This window comes from Ceratotherium simum, chromosome X (genome assembly GCF_057802395.1).
Source record: "Ceratotherium simum simum isolate JZ-2026a chromosome X, ASM5780239v1, whole genome shotgun sequence".
NCBI classification, from domain to species: domain Eukaryota; kingdom Metazoa; phylum Chordata; class Mammalia; order Perissodactyla; family Rhinocerotidae; genus Ceratotherium; species Ceratotherium simum.
Window position 1 is genome coordinate 77,708,002 of NC_141940.1, and position 23,566 is coordinate 77,731,567.

General features: G+C 35.2%; 1 protein-coding gene across 2 annotated transcripts in view; it reads right to left on the reverse strand.

Annotated features, from left to right (window-relative positions):
- Positions 1–8,548: 8,548 nt before the first annotated feature.
- Positions 8,549–23,566, reverse strand: part of LOC147911898 (uncharacterized) — a 185,747-nt gene continuing 170,729 nt past the window's right edge. Inside the window, exons 6-7 of one of the 2 annotated variants that reach the window (XR_015550411.1) lie at positions 16,922–17,045; positions 8,549–16,222 (exon numbers count right to left, since the gene is read on the reverse strand). The gene's annotated coding sequence lies outside the window, so the exon portion shown is untranslated. Of the gene's footprint in view, positions 16,223–16,536; positions 16,758–16,921; positions 17,046–23,566 lie in introns of those variants that run through there. The other variant, XR_015550414.1, reaches the window with a different exon arrangement.

The following is a 23,566-nucleotide window of genomic DNA, read 5'->3' on the forward strand; positions in this document are numbered from 1 at the left end:
AAACAAATTGGAGATGAGTACCATATAAAACATGGATTATAAGAAAAAATAGAGTAGCAATAGACCTAGTTCTGGTGCTGTTTTCTCTCTACTCCCCTACTTTGTTGTAGAACCTTATGCATTAAAGTTCTTTTCTCTTTCTGTTCTCCTGTTTCCTTAATAATAATGGCAAACACATAGAGTTTATACTATGGACCTGGCACAATTACAATCACTTTGCATATATTAACTTATTTATTCCTTACAAAAGCCTTATGAGGTTGTTACTGTTATTATGCCCAGATTACAGATGAGGCAATGGAAGCACAAAGAGACTAAGTAATTTGCCCAAAGTCACCAAGCCAAAAAGCAGTAGCTAGGGATGCATACTTGTATACTCTAGCTGCAGAATTTGCTCTTAACCACTATGCATGCTGCCTTCTCTGGAAAATTACAACAAGAATAATGCATGTCTCATTGGGCTTTTGTGAAGAGCAAATGTGATATATAGACTCACATGAAATGTTCTGAATAATAGAAAAGCAGTATAACAATATGAATAAATTTAGAAATGGTGAAACCTTGGGCCATCCCTTTCTCTATCAGAGCCTCAGTTTCCATGACTGTAACTGAAGAGGGTTGGCCCTCTGAGCATCTGATCCAATGAATGCAATGCCTCTCCCTCCAACCAGTGAACATGAAAACAAAATTTTGCAATGATTTCAGGGGGTTCATGGATGTTCCCCTACAAAGATTACCTATAGAACCTATGTTAAGAACACTTGTTCTAGCATCAAGCTTTTCTACATATGGACTCGAGAAAGTCTCTCTTTCCAGAATTTCAGAGCCCCTCTTCTCCTCATGATAATGACAACCTCTCAATTAGTATCAAGTTTAATTATTATTTTAAATTCCATTTCTCTCTTCCTAAGGCCTGTGAAGTAAGTTGGGCATGAATTATCATCTCCATTTTACAGATAAGGAAACTGAGGCCCAAAAGCATATGACTGAGTGAGTCAGTGACAGAACTAAGTGTGGAATACCAGGCTCCTATGTACTATTGCTGGCCCTCATAGGGCGATTTATGCCACAGGGCTGTATGTTGCTCTGGAAAAATCCCAATTCAACTTAACTAGCATCACAGGAGTTGTTTTAATTCACAAGTGAACATTAATTCATGACATAAACACTCTGAAATTGTGATTTAACTGGAATGAATTTTTCACTGTCTTTTTTGTAGTAGAAAGGGTCATCTTAAAAACAGCAACTTTCCAGTTCCTGAACTGAGTGTCAAGATATCAGTATAGATTTGCTGACTGACTCACTTGCCTCTGAGCATGCTATGAAAATGTCATTGGGTTTAGAAGTGGTGAAACCAACCCTGAAGGAACAAATTCATTGGAATTGCTAGATGAAGACTTTTAAAATATTAGCTCTTAAATATGTTCAAAGAGCTAAAGGAAAACACAGACAAAGAGCTAAAGGAAACCAGGGAAAAGATATATGAACAAAATGAAAACATTAACACAGAGATATAAATTATAAAAAGGAATCAAATGAAAATTCTAGAGCTGAAAACTCCAATAACTGAATTTAAAAATTCACTAGAGGTATTCAATAGCAGACTTGAGCAGAAAGAAAAAAAATGAAGAAAAATGAAGACTGCTTAAAAGACTTAATGGGGCACTATCAGAGGAACAAGTATACACATAATGGGAGTCCTAGAAGGAGAAGAGAGCAAGAAAGGGGCAGAGAGGTTATTTGAAAAAATGATGATTGAAAACTTCCCAAATTTGAGGAAAGATGTGAATCTACAAATCCAAAAAGCTTAACAAATTCCAAGTAGCATAAACCCAGAGAGAACCACACTAAGACACAATATAAGCAAAGTGTTGAAAGACAAATACAAAAAGAGATTCTTGAAAGAAGCAAGAGAAAAGCATCTTGTAACCTACAATGGACCCTCCAGAAGATTATAAGCCATTGTCTCAGCAGAGACCTTGGAGGACAGAAGACAATAGGGGGTGATATTTAAAGTGATGACAGAAAAATACTGTCAACCAAAAATTGTGTATCTGGAAAAACTGTTCTTCAAAAATGAGGAACAAATTAAGACATTCCCAGATTTAAAAAAAATATGCAGATGTAATTTATTACCACTAGATCTGTCCTATGAGAAATACTAGCAGGAATCTTTCAGGTTGAAATGAAAGAATGCTAGAATGTAACTTGAAGCCAATAAACATTTAACAATCTCTGGTAAATGTAACTACATGGAAAAATATAAAAACCAGCATTACAGTAATTTTGATTTGTAACTCCACTTTTATTTTCCATAGGACTTAGAAGTTAACTGCATAAAATAAGTATAAATATATATTAATGGGTACAAAACAAGATGTAATTTGTGACATCAATAACATAAAGTGGGGGGATGGAGATATAAAAGCATAAAACTTTTGTATGCAATTGAAGTTAAGGTGGTATCAATTCAAAATAGATTATTACTTTAGGATACAATATGTAATCCCTATGGTAACTACAAAGAAAATATCTATAGAATGTATACATAAGGAAATGAAAAGAGAATCAAAATGTGTCACTAAAAAAGTCAACTAAACACAAAGGAAGGCAGTAATGGAGAAAATGAGAAATATATAAAAAAGTATAGCAAAATGGCAAAAATAAGTCCTTCCTTAACAATAATTATATGTGAATGGATTAAACTACCTAATCAAAAGACATATAGTACCAGAATGAATTAAAAACTATGATCCAACTATATTCTATCTACAAAAGACTCACTTTAGATCTAAGGACATATATACGTTGATAGCAAAGGGGTGGAAAAAGTCATTCCATGAAAATAGCACCCAAAGGAGAGTAGGCATGGCTATACTAATATCACATAAAATACACTTTAAATTAAAAAAAAAAACTAATACAAAACACAAAGGACATTGGATATTAATTATAGAATCAATTCCCCAATTATATTTAATAATTATAAACATATGTACAAATAATCAGAACTCTGAAACTCATGAAGCAACATTGACAAAATTGGTAGCACTCTAATAATGGTAGGAGACTTTAATACCCTACTTTAAATAATGGATAAAACAACCAGACAAAAGATCAATAAGAAAATAGAGGACAAACTATAAGCCAGTTGGAGTAACAGATATATACAGAATGCTCCACCCAACAACAGCAAAATTCACATCATTCTCAGTTGCACATGAAACATTCTCCAGAATAGACCATAGGTGAAGCCACGAAACAAATCTTAGTAAATTTTAAAACATTTAAATTATATGTAATATCCACTCCAATTGCAATGGAATTAAACTAGAAATCAACAGCAGATGGAAAACTGGAAAATTAATAAATATGCAAAAATTAAAAATACACTCAACCAATAGTTTGAAGAATAAATCACAAGGGAAATTAGAAAATATATTGATAGAAATAAAAACAAAATAACAACATGCCCAAATTTATGAGAAACAGAGAAAGTAGTGTTAAGAGGTAAATTTATAGCTCTAAATGCTTACCTTATAAAAGAAGAAAGATCTCAAATCAACAACTTAACTTTATACTGTAAGGGATTAGAAAGAGAAGAACTAACTAAACCAAAGCTGGCAGAAAGAAGGAAATAATAAAGATTAAAGCAAAGATAAATAAAATATAGAAAAACAATAGAGAAATTCAATGAGACTTGAAGTTAGTTCTTAGAAACGATCAAGAAAATTGGCAAAACTTTAGCTAGATTTACTAAGAAAAAAAGAGAGAAGACTCAACTTACTAAAATCAGAAATGAATGTGAGTACAATACTACAGATTTTACAGAAATAAAAATGATTATAAGAGAGTAGTATGAACAAGTTTACACCAACAGATTGGATAACCTAGATGAAATGGATAAATTCCTAGAAGCACACAACCTAAAATGACTGAATCATGAAGAAATAGAAAGTGCGAATAGACTTTAACGAGATTGAGTCCATAATCAAAAATCTCTCAACAAAGAAAAGGTATGGACCATGTGGCTTCACATGTGACTTCTACCAAATATTTAAAAAAGAATTAACATCAACTATTCCCAAACTTTTCCAAAAATTTTAAGAGGAGGTAACACTTCCTAACTCATTCTATGAAACTAGCATCACCCTGACATCGAAGCCAGAGAAAGACACTGTAAGAAAACAACAGGGCCGGCCCCCGTGGCTTAGCGGTTAAGTGCGTGCCCTCTGCTACTGGTGGCCCAGGTTCGGATCCTGGGTGCGCACCGACGCACCGCTTCTCCGGCCATGCTGAGGCCACGTCCCACATACAGCAACTAGAAGGATGTGCAACTATGACATACAACTATCTACTGGGGCTTTGGGGAAAAGAGGGAAAAAAGGAGGAGGATTGGCAATAGATGTTAGCTCAGAGCCGGTCTTCCTCAGCAAAAAGAGGAGCATTAGCATGGATGTTAGCTCAGGGCTGATCTTCCTCACAAAAATAAATAATCTAAAAAAAAGAAAACTACAGACCAATATTGCTTATGAATATTGATGCAAAAACTCTTCAACAAAATTCTACCAACCAAATTCAGCAGCATATTAAAATGATTATACACCATGATTGAGTGGGATTTATTTCTGAAATGCAAGGACAGCTCAACACATGAAAAACAATCAATGTAATACAACACATTAAACGGATGAAGGGAAGAAAACAGTTGATCATATCAATTGTGGAAAAAGTTTTTGACAAAATTGAACACACCATCATGATAAAAACACTCAAAAACCTAGGAATAGAATGAAACTACCTCACCATATAATGAGGTCATGTATGAAATACCCACAGCTAACATCCAACTCAATGGTGAAACAGTGAAAGCTTCTCCTCTAAGATCAGAAACAAGACAAAGATGCACTCTTTCACCACTTGTATTCAACCAAGTATTAGAAGTTCTAGCCAGAGCATTTAGGCAAGAATATAAATAAATGTCATCCAAATTGAAAAGGAAGAAGTAAAATTAACTCTGAACACAGATGACATAAATCTTATATGTAGAAAACTCTAAATATTCCACAAAAAACATTTAGAACTAATAAACAAATTCAACAAAGTTGCAGGATGCAAAATAAACACACAATACCACTTGCCTTTCTATTCACTAACAATGATCTCTTAGAAATAATAATTAAGAAAACAATTCCATGTACAATAGCATCAAAAAGAATAAAATACTTAAAGAAAACTTAACAAAGGAGGTAAAAGACTTGCACACTGAAAACTACAAAACATTGCTGATGGAAATTAAAGAAGACATAAATAAATGAAAAGACTTCCCATGATCATGGATTGTAAGACCTTATGTTGTTAAGACGTCAGTACTACCCAAAGCAATCTACAGATTAAATGCAATCCCCATGAAATTCCCATTCATGTTTTTTGAAGACATAGAAAAATCTATCCTAAAATTCATATGGAATCTCAAGGGACCTTGAATTGCCAAAAAAATCTTTAAAATGAAGGAAAATTTGGAGGATTCCCACGTCCTGATTTAAAAAATTACGCCAAAGCAAGCGACTGTAATCAAAACAGTGTAGTTTTGGCATAAAGATGACGTACAGACCAACAGAATAGAGTAGAGAATCAAAAAATAAACTCACATATATATGGCCAAACAATTTTTGACAGGGGTGAGAAAAACATTCAGTGAAGAAAGGACAGTTTTTCCAACAAATTGTGCTGTGAAAACTGGACATCTACATGCAAGTGAATGACACTGGACCCTTCTTCCACACTTTATACAAAAATTAAGTCAAAATTGATCAAAGACCTAAATATAAGAGCAAAACCATAAAAATCTTAGAAGAAAATATAGGGGAAGATCTTCATAATATTGGATTTGACAACAATTTCTTGGATATGACATCAAAAGCCCAGGCAACAAGAGAAAAAAAAATAGATAAAATAGACTTCATCAAAATTAAAACTTTTTTCCATCAAAGAACACTATCAGCAGAGTGAAAAGGCACCCCACAGAATGGGAGAAAAATATTTGAAAATATTATATCTGATAAAGGATTAATATCCAGAATAAATGAAGAACCCCTATAAGTCAAAAACAAAAAAACTACCCAATGTGATGTAAAAATGGGTAAAGGACTTGAATAGATATTTTCCAAAGAAGATACATAAGTAGGCAATAAACACATGAAAACATGCTCAACGTCACTAATCATTCAGAAAATGAAAATCAAAATCACAATGAGATATCACCACACACCCATTATGATAACTATTATTTTGAAAGAGAAAAAACAATAAGTGTTGGCAAGTATGTGGATAAATTGGAGCTCTGTGCACTGCTGGTGGAAATGTAAAATGGTGCAGCCATTGTGAAAAATACTATGACAGTTCTTCAAAAAATTAAACATAGAATTACCATATGACCCAGAAGTTCCACTTCTGGCTATACACATCAAACAATTTAAATCAGAGACTTGAACAAATATTTGTACAATCATTTCCTTAGCAGCATTATTCACAAAAGTCAAAAGTTGGAAACAAGCCAAATGGTCATCAATGGATAAATGGATAAACAAAATGTGGTATATACATACGATGGAATATTATTCATTGGCATTCTGACACATGCTACAACATGAATGAACCTTGAAGACATTATGCTAAGTGGGATAAGCCAGACACAAAAGGACAAATATTGTACGATTCCACTTATATGAGATACCTCGGTACCTAGAAGAGTCAAATTCATCGAGTCAGAAAGTATAATAGTGGTTACCAGGGATGGGGGAGAAGGAAATAAGGAGTTATTGTTTAATGGATATAGAGTTTCAGCTTGGGAAGATGAAAAGATTTTAGAGAAGGATAGTGGTGGTTGCACAACAATGTGTATGTACTTAATGCCACTGAATTATGTACTTAAAATGGTTAAAATGGTAAATTTTATGGTATGTATATTTTACCACAATTTTTAAAAAAGCTGCAGTGATGGGGAGAGGGAGAGATGGAGAGATAAGAAGAAGGCAAAGTAGGAGAAGGGGAGAAGTAGGAGAGGTGAAGGAGAAAGAGGAAAAATTTCCACACAGTTTTCTGAAATTATTTTGCTAATATAACCTTGTCTGAATTCAAGGACATTCTGAAGCATCTGCCCTGTTTTATTTAGGACACATTATGGCAAAGTGGATTAAATTCTAAACAATAGAACATTTAAATCATGTCATTCAATAAACATTCAGCATCTATCAGGCACAGTGTTAGGTGCTGGAGACAGGCCTCACTCTTGAAATGCTCAAGAGCATGGACAGGGGTTGGGAATGACAGGCATATAATCAAATAATTACAATAGTATGATCTGTGTTGTAATAGGAAAGTGTGTGGTAGGAGGAGCTCAAGAAATTCTGCCTGGGGGAAAATTTGTTTTGCTTGGGTGCTTGTGGGCAGGCTGGGAGGTGGGGGAATGGACACCATCAATTAGAAATAGCTTTACCTTTGATATAGTTCATAAAAAATTAATAGGAAAAGAAAGAGCAAGGGCATTTTAGCCAGAGGGAATAGGGCATGTGTGCGAATGTTCTTAGACTTAAAGAGCAATGCCTGTTTGGGAAACATGTCATAGCCAGTAACAACTAGTTACACGTGTGGGAGTTATAAATGTAGGTTTGGGTCAGATTCTGAAAGGCTTTGATTGTGACTAAGGAGCTTAAATTTTAGGAAGGCAATCAGAGGTTTTTAAGAAGGCAGTGATGTGATCAAATATGCATTTTAGGAAGATTATAATAGCTATCCCTACTTATGGAGTGCATGTTTCCACCAAGTTCGTAATAAATAACATCACAACAACCTGCATTGGGGCAGATATTATTGAACCCATTTGACAGATGAGGAAGTCGAGGCTCAGTCAAGGCAGGAAAAGGATCTTGCCCAAGTTCTCACAGCTTAGTAAGTGGCTGAGCTGGAATTCAAATCTGGGTCTACTAACTCCAAAATGCATGCTCTTAAACAACGTGTCATGCTGCTTTCACTGTGGGGACTAGAAAGGGAAACAAAGTCAGAAACACAGATGGCTTTTGTAATAATCCAGGTTAAAAGTGATGTGAGTCTGAACCAAGGCAGTTGGTACCTTCATTTTTACCAAGCATGCCCTATAGACATACATCCAAGTTAAACTTCAGTAAATTTGAGGGCTTCTGGTTCTGCCCTGATGGACCAGCTACATTCCACTCAGATCCTTCCTCTCACAACGGAAAAACACTGAACATAACAAGACAAACTACCATAGGAAGACTCTGAAAGGTATGAAGAGGAAGAAAGGCTACCTAGGGACCTTAAGACTTGAGGAATATACTGGGATAAGTTTCCTGGATTTCTTTTCAAACTCCTACATATCCTAGATAGGACACTGGAGAAGCCTCCAATTCATAACTGCCAAAGACAGGCACAGACAGAGAAATGCTGTGAAAAACCCTGTTTGCTCAGGCAAAAAAAAAAAAAAAAAAAAAAAAAACTGGAAAGGGTGGCTTAACAACAAAAAATCTTTTTTTTTTTTTTTTAAGATTTTATTTATTTTATTTTTCCCCCCAAAGCCCCAGTGGATAGTTGTATGTCGTAGCGGCACATCCTTCTAGTTGCTGTATGCGGGACTCGGCCTCAGGATGAACGGAGAAGTGGTGCCTCGATGCGCACCCGGGATCCGAACCCGGGCCACCAGCATCGCAGCGCGCGCACTTAACCACCAAGCCACAGGGCCGGCCCCAAAAAATCTTTTCAGCAATGTGTCCTATTCCGTCCAAATACCACCAGAAAATCTTCACCCTATCCCCACAAGGACAAAAAGGGAACTGATCTTCCATCCTATTCCCCATTCCCCTCCACCATGTAGAATCAGTCCTCACTTTTTTTTAATTGAGACATAAATGACACATAACATTATATTAGTTTAAGGTGTACAACATAATGATTTGATATTTGTGTGTGTTGCAAAATGATCACCACAATAATTCTAGTTCACATCCATCACCATACTGATAGAATTTATTTTTGTGATTAGAACTTTTAAGATGTATTCTATTAGCAATTTTTAAATATGAAATACAGTATTATTAACTATTACAGTATTATTAACCACGCCGAATATTACATCCCCATGACTTGGTTATTTTATAACTTGAAGTTTGTACCTTTTGACTCCCATCACCCATTTTGCCCACCCCCAACCCTCCAACACTGGCACCATCAATCTGTTCTGTGTATCTATAAGGTTGTTTTTTTTTAGATTCCACGTATAAGTGAGATCATATAGTATTTGTCTTTCTCTGTCTGACTGATTTCACTTAGCATAATGCCCTCAAGGTCCATCCATGTTGTCACAAGTGGTAAGATTTAATTGTTTTTTATGGCTGAATAATATTCCATTATGTATATATTCCACATTTTCTTTATCCATGCCTCCATTTATGGACACTTAGGTTGTTTTCATATTTGAGCTATGGTAAATAATGCTGCACTGAACAAGGGGGTTCATATATCTTTTCAAGTTAGTGGTTTTATTTTCTTTGGATAAAACCCAGAAGTGAAATTGCTGGATTATGGGCAGTTCTATTTTTATTTTTTGAGGAAACTCCATACTGCTTTCCATAGTGGCAGCACCAATTTACCTACCAACCAACAGTGCTCAAGGGTTCCCTTTGTATCCACATCCTCACCAACACTTGTTATTTCTTGCCTTTTTGATAGTAGCCATCCTAACAGGTGTGAGGTGATATCTCATTGTGGTTTTGATTTGTATTTCCCTGATGATTAGTAATGTTGAGCATCTCTTCATGTACCTGTTGGCCATGTGTATGTCTTCTTTGGAAAAATGTCTATTCAGATTTTCTGCCCATTTTTAAATTGGATTATTTGCTTCTTTGCTATTGAGTTGTATGTGTTTTTCATATATTGTAGATATTAACCCCTTATCAGATATATGATTTGCAAGTATTGTCTCCCATTCAGTAGGTTGCCTTTTTATTTTGTTGATGGTTTCTTTTGCTGTGCAGAAGCTTTTTATTTTTATGTAGTCTCACTTGTTTATTTTTGGTTTTGTTGCCCTAGCCTGAGGAGACTGGTCCAAAAAAGCATTGCCATGATTTAGGTCAAGAACCTCACTGCCTTTGTTTTCTTCTAGGAGTTTTATGGTTCAAGGTCTTAATCCACTTTGAATTTATTTTTGCATATGGTGTAAGAGATTGGCACAGCTTCATTCTTTTGCATGTAGCTGTCCAGTTTTCCCAATTCCACTTGTTGAAGAGACTGTCCTTACCACAATGTATATTCTTGCCTCCTTTGTTGTAAATTTATTGATCATATATGCATGGGTATATTCTCTTCCATTGATTTCTGTGTCTGTTTTAGTGCCAATACCATACCATTTTAGTTACTATAGCTTTGTAGTATAGTTTGAAATCAGAGAATGTGATGCCTCTAGCTTTTTTCATCTTTCTTAAGATTGCTTTGGCTATTAAGGGTGTTTTGTGATTCCATAAAATTTTAGAATTATTTGTTCTAGTTCTGTGAAAATTGCCAATGGAATTTTTGTGGGGATTGCATTGAATCTGTAGATTGCTTTGGGTAGTACAGACATTTTAACAATATTAATTCTTCCACTTCATGAGCACGGAATATCTTCCCCTTTATGTGTGTCTTCTTCAATTTCTCTCATCAATGTTTTATAGTTTTCAGTATATGGGTCTTTCACCTCCTTGGTTAAATTTATTTCTAGGTATTTCTTTCTTTTTGATACATGTGAAAACAGGATTGCTTTCTTACTTTCTCTTTCTGATAGTTTGTTATTAGTGTATGGAAATGCAACACATTTTTGTATATTGATTCTGTATCCTGCAACTTTACTGAATTCATTTGTTAGTTCTAACAGTTTTTTGGTGGAGTCTTTAGGTTTTTCTATATGTAATATCATGACATCTGCAAATAGTGACAGTTTTACTTCTTTCTTTCTGATTTGGATGTCTTTTTTCCTTTTCTTGCCTAATTGCTCTTAGGACTTCCAATACTATGTTGAATAAAGTGGCAAGAGTTGTCAATCTTGTCTTGTTCCTGATATTAGAGGAAAACTTGCAGCTTTTCGCCATTGAGCATGATGTTATCTGTGGGTTTGTCGTATGTGGTCTTTATTACGTTGAGGTACGTTCCTTCTATACCCACTTTGTTGAAAGTTTTTATAATAAATGGATGATCAATTCTGTCAAATGATGTTTCTGCAGCTATTGAGATGACCATATGATTTTTATCCTTCATTCTGTTAATGGGGTGTATTTCATTGATTGATTTGTGGATGTTGAACCATCCTTGCATCCCCAGAAAAAATCCCACTTAATCATGGTGTATGATGCTTTTAATGTATTGTTGAATTTGTTTTGTTAATATTTTGTTGAGGATTTTTGTGTGCATGTTCATCAGTGATATTCACCTATAATTTTCATTTATTTTTGTGTCTTTATCTAGTTTTGGCATCAGGGTAATTCTGGCCTCATAAAATAAGCTTGGACGTATTCTTTTCTCTTCAAATTATTGAAGAGTTTGGGAAGGATTGATACTAATTCTTCTTTGAATATTTGGTAGAATTTACCTGTGAAGCCATATGTTCTTGGACTTTTGTTTGTTGGGAGGTTTTTAATTACTGATTCAACCTCCTTACTAGTAATTGATCTATTCAGATTTTCTATTTCTTCATGATTCAGTATTGGAAGGCTGTGTATTCCTGGAATTTATCCATTTCTTCTAGGTTTTCCAATTTTTTGGCATATAATTGTTCATAGTAGCCTCTTACAATACTTTTTATTTCTGTGGTATCAGTTGCAACATCTCCTCTTTCATTTCTGATTTTATTTATTTGAATCATCCCTCTTTTTTTTCCTGGTGAGAGTAGTTAAAGGTTTGTCAATTTTGATTATCTTTTTGCAGAACCAGTTCTTAGTTTCATTGATCAGTTCTATTATCTTTTTAGACTGTATATGATTTATTTCCACTCTCATCTCTGTTATTCCCTAACTTATACTAACTTTTGGCTTCTTTTCTTCTTCTTTTTCTAGTTTCTTGAAGTTTAAAGTTAGGTTGTTTATTTGAGATTTTTTTTGTTTCTTGAGGTAGGCATGTATCTCTACAAACTTCCCTCTTAGAACTGCTTTTGCTGTGTCCACAGCTTTTGGAAAGTTGTGTTTCTGGTTCCATTTGTTTCAAGGTATTTTTTTAATTTTCTCTTTGATTTCTTCATTGACCCATTGGTTGTTTAGTAGCATGTTGTTTAGTCTCCATCTGTTTTTGTTCTTTCAATTTTCTTCTTGTAGTTGATTTCTAGTTTCATACCATTGTTGTTGGAAAAGATGTTTGATATGATTTCAATATTCTTGAATTTATTGAAACTTTTTTTGTGGCCTAAAATGTGATCTATCTTGGGGAATTTTTTATGTGCACTTGAAAAAAATGTGTATTATGCAGTTTTTGGATGGAATGTTCTATATATATATCTATTAAGTCCATCGGGTGTCACCTGACATTTAAGGCAAATGTTTCCTTATTGATTTCCTGTCTAGATGATCTATTCATTGAAGTAAGTAGGGTGTTAAAGTCCCATACTATTACTGTATTGCTATCTTTTTCTCATTTTTATTTCTATTAATATTTGCTTCCTATATTTAGGTGCTCCTATGTTGGGTGCATAAATATTTATAAATGTTATATCCTCTTGTTGGATTGACCCCTGTATCATTATGTAATGACCTTCTTTGTCTCTTATGACTGTCTTTGTTTTAAAGTCTATTTTGTCTAACTACCACAGCTTTCTTTTAGTTTCCATTTGCATGAAATTGGAGTATCATTCTCCATCCCTTCACTTTCAGTTTGTGCATGTCTTTACATCTGAAGTGATTCTCTTACAGGCAGCATATAGATGGGTCTTTTTTTTTAATTCATTCAGCCACTCTAAGTCTTTTGATTGGAGAATCTCGTCCATTTTCATTTAAAATAATTACTGATAGGTATGTACTTATTGCCATTTGGTTATTTTTTTTCTGATGTTTGTATTTCCTTTGTTCATTTCTTCTTCTCTTCCTCGCTTCCTTTGTGATTTGATGATTTTTCTGTATTGAGATGCTTACATTACTTTCTTTTTGTCTTTTGTGTATCTACTATAGATTTTGCTGTGTGATTACCATGAGTCTTACATAATACAACTTATATTTATAACAGTCTATTTTAAATTGATAACAACTTAAGTTTAAATGCATTCTAAAGCTCTACATATTTACACACCCTTCAATGTTTTATGTTATTTATGTCACAATTTACTTCTTTTTACCTTATGTATCCACAAATTATTGTAGTTATAACTACAATAATTTTTACTAATTTGCCTTTTAACCTTCATACTAGCTTTTTAAGTGATCAAGCCACCAGCTTTACAAAGTAGATTATTTTGAATTTTACCTAATATTTACTTTTACCCATGAGATTTATGATTTCATATATTTTCCTGTTATTAATTAGTGCCCTTTCATCTCACCTTAAAGAGTCCCCTTTCACATTTCTTGTAAGGTCAATCTAGTGGTGCTTGTCTAGAAAAGTTTTTATCTTTCCTTCAATTGTGAAGGACAACATTGCTGGGTAGAGTATTCTTAGTTATCAGGCTTTTTTTCATCACTTTGAATATACGGTGCCTCTCTCTTCTGGCCTGCAAAGTTTCTGCTGAAAAATTTGCTGATAGTCTTATGAGAGTTACCTTGTATATAACAAGTTGTTTGTCTCTTGCTGCTTTTAAGATTATTTCCTTATCTTTTAACTTTTCACATTTTAATTATAATATGTCTTGGTGTGAGTCTCTTTGGGTTTAATATTTGGAGCTCTCTGGACTTCCTGGATCTGGATGATTGTTTCCTTCTCCTTTTAGGGAAGTTTCCAGCCATTATTTCTTCAAATGAGTTTTTTCTCCTTTTTCTCTCTTCTCATTCTAGGATTCATAGTGTGAATGTTGGCCTGCTTGATGTTTTCACATAAGCTTCATAAGCTCTCTTTACTCTATTTCATTCTTTTTGCTGCTCTGATTAGATGAGTTCTACTGCTCTGTTTTTGAGTTCACTGGTCCTTTATTCTGCTTCATTTAGTCTGCTGTTGAATTCCTATATTGTATGTTTAAGTGCAGTTATTGCATTCTTCCCCTATGTGGCTTCTACTTGGTACTTTCTTATATTTTCTATCTCTTTGTTGAAATTCTCACTTTGTTTATCCATTCTTCTCCTGAGTTTGCTGAGCATCTTTATGACTATTACTTTCAACTCTTTATCAGGTAAATTACTTATTTCCACTTCATTAAAGTTTTTTTCTGAGGTTTCTATGTTATTCTATTGTTTGGAACATATTCATTTGTTTCTTCATTTTCCTTTACTCTCTGTGTTGGTTTCTATGCATTAGATAAAAGAGCCACATCTCCCAGTCTTGAAGGAGTGGCCTCATGTAGGTGATGAACATTATCATTCAATCTTGCCCTAGTTCTTGGTTGTCTCTCAAATCTTTGTGATTTTCAAAGAGCCTACTTTATTCTTAGTGACTCCCAGTAGTTGAGGGTGTGCCAAAACCCGTCAGTGTCCCAAGTGGAGGATCTTAGAATCTTGATTCAGGATGATTGAAAGCTGTACCTTCAGGCAGCAGTTTTTAAAGTATGCAAATATACTTCTTTTAAGGTAAGAGTTGGAGATGGTGTTTCTGTATGCTCCCTCTGCACTGAGTCCTGGAGTGATAGTCAGTTAAGAACTGTTTCTTTGTTTGCTACTGTCCTATTGAATCCATGATCACAAGTCCTGTTGGCCACCAGAGTCAGGATATCAAGGGATGTGTCCTCTGGGTGGCAGCCACAAAAGCTCGGGCACCAGATGTGTACACAAGCTCCTTTCTTGGAGATACCAGTGCTGTGGGGTAGGACAGAGGGAGAGCACAAATATGGTGCCTACTAGCCTACCGAGTCTCTGAAGAGGATTGTAGTCAGCCCCTAGAAGTGTGTTTAATTAGAAGCCTGCCCCTGAGGCTGCAGCTATGAAGATAAGCTAATAGGCCTTTTTCACAGAAGGATTGGGTGTTTCAGTCTGTTGCCTCTCTGTTGTGCCTTGGGGGTATAGCTGGTTAAGAACTCTTTCTCTGTTTGTTACAGTACTATGGGACCTGCAAGCCTAAGCCCCACTGGCCCCCAGAGCCACACAATCTAGAAGTGTGTCCTGGGTGGCAGCTGCTAAAATCAGGGTGCCAAGTGAGTGTATAAGCTCCTTTCTAGGATATCCTGGCCTCCTGGATCAAGGCAGAGTGAGAACACAAAGATGGTGACTGTTGGCCTCTGTCTTTGAAGAGTATTTCACTATTTCCTTTGTTGTGTGTTAAATTAGATGCCTGTCCCTCAAGCTACAGCTTTAAGATAAGCAAATAGGCCTCTTTAACAGGAAGACTGGGCACCTTTCTGTCAGCTGCCTCTGCACTGGTCTCTGGCATGAGTGAGTCCACATGAGCCCTTTAAGAACTGTTTCCAAAATCACTATACCTTTTTGAGTCTTGTGAATGCAAGCATCATTAGCATTCAAAGCTAGATGTTTTGAGGGCCTATCTTTTAGGTGCAGGTCTTAAATTTTGTGTGGCCAGATGTGTGGTTCAAACCTTTCACTCCTCAGGGAGAAGCTTGGGGTTGTGAATTTCCTCCTGATTGTGAGTCATCACACTAAGGGTGAGGTTTATGGCAAGATTGTGTCTCGCCTTTTCTATCCACTTCAATGTGGGTTTATTCCCATTCGCCCAATGTGCATGAGTCATTCAGCTAGTTTTTAGGTTTCTTTCAGAAGAAATTGTTCCATATGTAGCCACAGATTCAGTGTATCAATGGGACGAGGTGAGTTCAGGATCCTTCTATATCACCATCTTGAACTGGAACTTCCTCCAATCCTCACCTTCTGATTCCTCTTCTAGTTCACATTGGAGTGGCTGACTGAGAAGATTATTTTTCATCCCCTTCACAGCAGAAGTATATAGCAATGATCAGAACCCCTTGCTGAGTAATGTCAACAAGGTCAAGAAACAAGCTAGTCTTCCATCACCCACCAGGCAGAACCAAGAGGTGTTCTGATTCTCCCTCCTGAGTAATGCCAGTGGGGCTAAGTGGGAGAGTTGAGCCTCCATTTATCACCTAGAAAAAGCAGATAGTGCTCTGATTATCATCTCAAGGTAGTCTTGTTAATGGGATTCAGTGCCAAATTGAGCCTCCATAACCACCCTGCATCAACTAGATTTAACGAGGCAATGCAAAGCAAGGCTAGTCACCTTTAGGCTTCACCTCTCACCTTTGTGTCAGTTGCACCCAATAGGAAACTTAGACTTTACCCTCTTCCAGCATCATTGAGATTGAACAAGGCAATGTGAGTTGGGGTTAGTCAACACGGCACTTTCCCCACGACCCTGATGTCAGCAAGACCAAAAGGAGAGCTGAACCTCCATACCTACTGACATTAAGGTGTATAAAAAGGTGGTGTCACCAGGGTGGTTGACATTCTGCTTCCTCCCTTTTCTGGAGGCAGTAAGTCACAGAGGGGAGCTGAGCCTCCAATCAAACCCAGCATCAAAGAGGAGGAAAGAGGTGTTTCAGGAATAGGCAGTGGACACTCAGCTCCCCTCTTCCCCTGGTGCAGTGGTCAGTAGTGAGCTGAGCTTCTGTTTCTGTCCTTCTGCAAGAAAACAGTGAAAGTTAATCTCCTGCTTCTCCTTCCCATGGTGTCAGGAAGCCAAGGGAAGAGCTGATCTTATACCCCCAAATAGAGGTAAGGAGAAAGTGCAAGATGAGAAAGTGTCAGCAGATATGAAGGGGCAGTTGAATTTCCATTCTACTCACCTGTAGAGAGGCAGTGTAAGTCAATGTCCCACTTTGCCAAGGTGGTGCCAGTGAAGTTCAGCAGGAAATTGAATATACATATCTATCCACACTTTGGGCTACATCTTAATAGGGGAACTGCTGGCTGGAAAAGAAGATAAAATAGGATCAAAAGTCTCATAATATAATATCCAAACATTCCAGGTTGCATTAGGAAATCACTCACCATAAAAAGTATAAGGAAATTCACACCTCAAAAAAGAAAAGATAATCAACAGATGCCAACACCAAGATGAATCAGATGTTGGAATTATCAGACAAGGATTTTAAAGCAGTCATCATAAAAATGGTTCAACAATCAATTATGAATTCTCTTCAGACAAAAGAAAAAATAGACAATCTCAGCTAATCAGTAGGAATTATAAAATGAAAATTATAGAATTCAAAAATACAATAATAGAAAAATTTTAAAAATTCGCTGGATGGGCCCCACAGGAGAGTGGAAATGACATAAGACACAATCAGAGAACTTGAGGGTAGATCAGTGGAATTTACCCAATCTGATCAACAGAGAGAAATAGACTGGAAAAAATGAATACAGCCTCAGCTACCTTTGGGACAATAAAAAAGAGCTAGATTTTATATCATTGGTGTCCAAAAAATGGAGACAAAGAGGGACTGAAAAAGTATCTGAAGAAATAATGACTGAAAACTTTGGAAATTTGAAGAACTACATAAACCTACAGATTCAAGAAGCTGAGTGAATATTAGGTAGAATAAACTCAAAGAAATCCACATCAAGGCACATCCTAAACTTATGAAAAATAAAGACAGTTAAACATCTTGAAAGCAGCCAAAGACATGTTCTTTACACAAAGACATATTCTTTACATAGGAACACTAATTTGAATAACAGTGAATTTCACATCTGAAAGCATGGAGGCCAAAAGGAAGTAGCACAACATTTTTCAAGTACCTAAAGATAATAACTGTCAACCCTGATTTGTTATCTGGTAAAAATATCCTTCAGGGATGAACGGTAAATAAAGACATTTTCAGATAAAAAAATACTAAGAGAGTTTGTTGCTAAAAAACTACTCTAAAATAATGGCTAAAGAAAGCTTTTCAAACAGGAGAGGTAAGAGGATGAGATTTGAAATTTCAGAAAGGAAAGAATAACATCAGAATAGGTTTAAAACATTGGTAATTATAATAGACTATCCTACTTTCAAGACTTTCTTAAATCATATTTCATGGGGAAAGCAAAAAACATCACACCATCTGATGTAGTGTTCAGTGTATATAGAGGAAATGTTTAAGATTTTTTTTTCCCAAAAGAGGAGAGGTAAAAGGACCTAAATAAAAGTAAAGTCCCTACATTTCACTAAAAGTGGTAAAAATGTTAACAACAGACTTTGATAAGTTATTTATGTATGTTTTGATACTTGTGTAACCACTAAGAAAATTATACAAAACAATATACTCAAAAACACTATAAGTATATCAAGATGTAATCCCAAAAAAAATTCAAATAACCCAGAAGAAGATAAGTAAACAGAAAAAATAAAGAGTATAAACAGAAAACAAAAACTAAAATGTTAGACTGAAACTCTGTCACATCAATAATTACCTTAAATGTAAATGGTGTAAGTATACCAATTAAAGGCAGAGGTTTGCATAGTAAATTAAAAGTAAAACAAGATCCAACAGTATGCTTTCTACAAGAAACTCACTTGAAATACAATACAATCATGCACAGCATAATAGTGTTTTAGTCAATGACAGATCCCATATACAACAGTGGGCCCATAAGATTAGTACTCTATAGCCTAAGTATGTAGTAGGCTATACCATCTAGGTTTGTGTAAGAACTGTAGAGGAGAAATTTTCCTTTACACTTCTAGGTTCTTCTGGCTGGTCTAAGAATTAAATTGACATGAGACAGATTAACAGGAGAAAAACAAACAAAAGTTTAATAACATGTATATATGGGAGAAAACCTGGAAAACCAAGTAACTCATCAAAGTGGCTGAAGCCCTCATCAGCTAAAGCCATGCTCAGCTAAAGAAAAAGATGTTGGGGGTGGGGAGAGTCAGGGACTTCAAAGGGAAGAAAGTAGGTAAAAAGGAGAAAACATTTGGAAAACAAGTGTTTGGCCACACAGAAACAGAAGAACACAGAAGGAAGCCCAACAAACAGGCTTTTCCAGATTCCTCCCTGTTTACTATCTAGTTCATGTTATGCTAAGGGGACAGCTCACTTCTTTAGACAAGTTTTTGTAATCTGAATTATTTTAAGCAGTTAAGGGGGAGATAACACAAAAATTTTTATGATCCTTTTGGTTTTTTTAAATAATAAGCCTAAAATAATACTTATGCTAAAGTGACACATTTTGGGGTGGCAAATTTTCATCCCTTTCAATACACTCTATGATATTCACAGAATGATGAAACCACTAATGACATATTTCTCAAAACGCATCCCTGTCATTAAGCAAAGCATGACTATATAGGTAGTTTGCACATAAGAGGATGGAAAAAGAGATACAAGGCAAATATTAATCTTGATAAGTAGGAGTGGCTATATTAATATCAAATAAAAGAGTCTGCAGAGCAAAGAAAATTAGAGACAAAGAGGGGCGTTGCATAAGTATGAAACAATTAATCTACAAGGAAGACATAACACTTCTAAATGTGTATGTACCAAATAGGAGAAGCAACAGAGCCCCAAAGTAAATGAAGCAAACTGATAGACCTGAAAGGAAAAATAGATAAATTCAAAATTATAGTTGGAGACGCCAACAACCCACACTTAACAATTGATAACACTACTACACAGAAAATCAGCAAATATATAAAAAAATTAGAACACAATTGACCAATAGGATCTAATTACATATGTAGAACATTCCACCTAATAACAGTAGAATGTTAATTTTTTTAAAGCATCCATAGAACATAATATATACCAAATACCGAGCTGTAAGATAAATCTCAAAAAATGTAAAAGATTGGACATCATACAGAGTATGTTCTCTGACCACAATGGAATTAAATAGAAATCAAAACCTAATTTAACAATACACTGAAAGTATCATACGCAATGATCAAGTGGGATCTAGTCCAAGGATGTAAGGATAGTTCAACATCCCCAAATCAACCAATGTGATACATCACATTAACAAAATAAAAAATAAAAATCATATGATCATCTCAATATATGCAGAAAAAGCATTTGACAAAATTCCACATCCATTTATGATATAAATTCTCAACAAGTGTGGAAGGAGGGAACATACCTCAACATAATAAAGGTCATATATGACAAGGGCACAGCTAACATCATACTCAATGATGAAAAGCTGAAAGCTTTTTCTCTAAGATCAGGAAGAGGATAAGGATTCCCAATCTCTCCACTTTCATTCAGCATAGTATTAGAAGTCATAGCCAGAGCAATTAGGCAAGAAAAAGAAATAAAATCATCCAAATTGGAAAGGAAGAAGCAAAACTGTAACTATTTGCAGATGACTTGATATTTGTAGGGGAGGAAGATAATTCCTCTATGCTCTAGATCTTTCTGCTGAGCTATGAATTAAATTGACATGAGACAGAATAACTGGAGAAAAATCAATCAAGTCTTTATAGCACATATACATGGGAGAAACCCAGGAAAACTGAGTAACTCCCAGAATGGCCAAAGCTGCCACCTTAAACAGCATCTTTAGCTAAAGACAAAGGAGGATGCTGGGAGTGGGAGAACTCAGTTATGGGAGATTACCAGAAAAGCACAGTAAACAAGAGTAAGGTTATTATGTAGATTTAAGTCTTTATCTTCCACATTGATAAGAGTTCTTAGAGATAAGGTCATCCCCCTCCTCCTGGTACAGAGAGGGAGATATCTTTACAAATGGAGATTTCCCTTGCAAATGTAAATGTCTCTTTAAAAGGGTAACTTCCACTTGGTTTTCAGAGCTTGTCCCATGTCTGAAGTTTTTTAAAAAAATAACCAGCCAATAATAGTCCTCAGGCCAAAGAGACACATCTTGGAGTGGGCAATTCTCATCCTTCACAGTAAAAAGTTTCATAGTCCTTTGAAACTTTAATAAGTTTCATAGTCCAAAAGGTGGGTTGGTAGATTGTTACATCTCATTGATCACATTTCTTAGTCTTGATGATACATCAGTCCAGTTAAATTCATTGTAAAAGGTGTTGATGCAGGTGGGCTCCCAAAGCTGAGCCTATATTGTGGAAGCAAGCAATCAGGTATTTAATAGGAAGTATTTCTATGGAAACAAACAGAAGAAGGTTAACACTTGGAGCAAATTAAATTGTAAATCAGTTTCTGAGCTCAGGAGACAGCCAGTCAAGAGGATTTTTAGATGTCAGGGTCAAAGCATTTTTTCCAGCTTGAAATGTCTCTGATGATGTGATCAAGTGTTCAGGCATCCTTTTGAGTGGCTTACACAACAACAGGCATGCTATTCTGGTGATCTCTCTTAAGTTTATATCAAATTGTCCAGTTTCACTTTGCCAGGCTTTAGGAACCAGGGTCGTTTCTGTTCTTAATGATTTCAAATGCAAATGATGGAAAAAAATTGAAAATGTTAGCTTAGAGATTTATAGCCAGATATTTTAGGAAACTAGATGAATTCAGGATCCAGTCCAGTTTACAGGTAGGGAACAAAAAGCTCAAAGACAATTAACAGAACTACAATGTAATATCCACAAATGTATATTAAAGTTTCTACTGAAACATATTTTTTTCTCTCTAAAATCACCCTCATTTTTACCAAAGATAGCCAAATTAAGACAAACTGGTTTGTAATATAAGCTTAGTTTCAATAAATTTTGCCAATTATTTACATAAGTACAGCAAGAATAGAAATTGATCATACAGGCTCCTTTAAATCTGCTTTGCTGTAACTTGTTATAAGGATTCTCAGATTGAATTTTAAAGGCATTTCCAGGCCAGGGGAGCTAAGACAAGGACTTTGTCATCAGAATTTGCCTGCAATACCTATAGATTTGGGTAAATTCCTCTCTTCTTTTGAGGTTTCCCAAAACACTGATGTTCCTTGCACCCATCAGAGAAGTGACCTTCCTTACTCACCTGGTAGGTTGCTGGAAACCCTTACAAGGTACCAGGCCAATATTTTCATGGCTTTATTTCATAAAGTCCAATCTTAGTTCCTCAAAAGCTGTCTGGTCATATCTGAGTATATGCATGTTTCTCTCAAATATGACATTCCAGTCAAAGCTTTGGTAATATAACCAATGTTTCCAATTGTGTCCTGTTATATGGAGAACAGATTCTTATTGAACTTATGCAAATAACCATATTGATATGTTAATAAGAATATTTACTCACTAATTCTGGAATGATCAAGTAAGGAGAAAAAATAAATGTTTCAATTCTGTTTACAAAAGTATAATTTACCAAATTGCTATAAGTCATAGTTATCTTAAGAAAAAAGAGAAGGGCCGGCCCTGTGCCTTAGTAGTTAAATGCACATGCTCCACTACTGGTGGCCCGGGTTCAGATCCGGGGCATGCACCGATGCGCCACTTGTCTGGTCACGCTGTGGTGGTATCCTACATACAGCAACTAGAGGGATGTGCAACTATGACGTACAACTATCTACTGGGGCTTTGGGGAGAAAAGGGGGGAACAAAGGAGGAGGCTTGGCAATAGATGTTAGCTCAGGATCAGTCTTCCTCAGCAAAAAGAGGAAGATTGGCATGGATGTTAGCTCAGGGCTGATCTTCCTCACAAAAAAAAAGAAAAAAATTTCCTTCAATTTGAAAAAAAACAAAATAATTTAAAAATTCCGCAATATTTTAAATGGAAAGTCATAAAAATCATAATCATCCTCGTCAGTTTATTCAGTCCCATATAATCAACACTTGATATTGATCATTTGTTAGCAGTTTATCAGGAACCTGTATTCTAAAGTGTCAGAGTCCTTTCCATGAATCTCTCTGAAGATGAAACATATTTGAAAAGGCATCAGAGTTAAACAATAACTATCGGTAAATGACAAAAGACTTAAAAATGACAATTGACAAAGAAGCTTGGTTATTTTTGTGACATACAACATTCTAAGATAATAACTAGAATTATGACTGATAACCATGATCAGAATTTTAGTAATGTTATATAATTTTTTGAAAATACTTATATCTATAACATTTACCCACATAGTATCATAGGTCTCTATGAAACAATGCTTAGTAAATCCATTTAACCATGGTTACAATTAAATAATTTTAGGTGAATGTAGAAAATTAAATAGCTGTAAGAAAAACCTTAGCATCTGTGATTAAAAACCTGCTAAAAACAATATAGTAAATTTATTTTGATAAAACATAAAATCCTTACCCTCCTAGTCAACTACTCAAAGAAAAAACTTTCATAATTTCTTTACCAAGAGCAGACTAAAAGTTTAAGAAAATTATCCTTTTGAGAGAGAGAAAAAAACAAATCCTAACTTTGCATCAGCTTACTTTTGATATTAAAACTTATTCACTTAATTAAATTTATTTTAATCTTAGCCAAATTGACAATGCATAATTCTTTTCTCAGGTTTCCTATTCCACAAACCTTTTATAACATTTTTTTTTACATTCAGAAGTTGTCCCATGCCTTCTTTTCTTTCCCTCCTAGTAC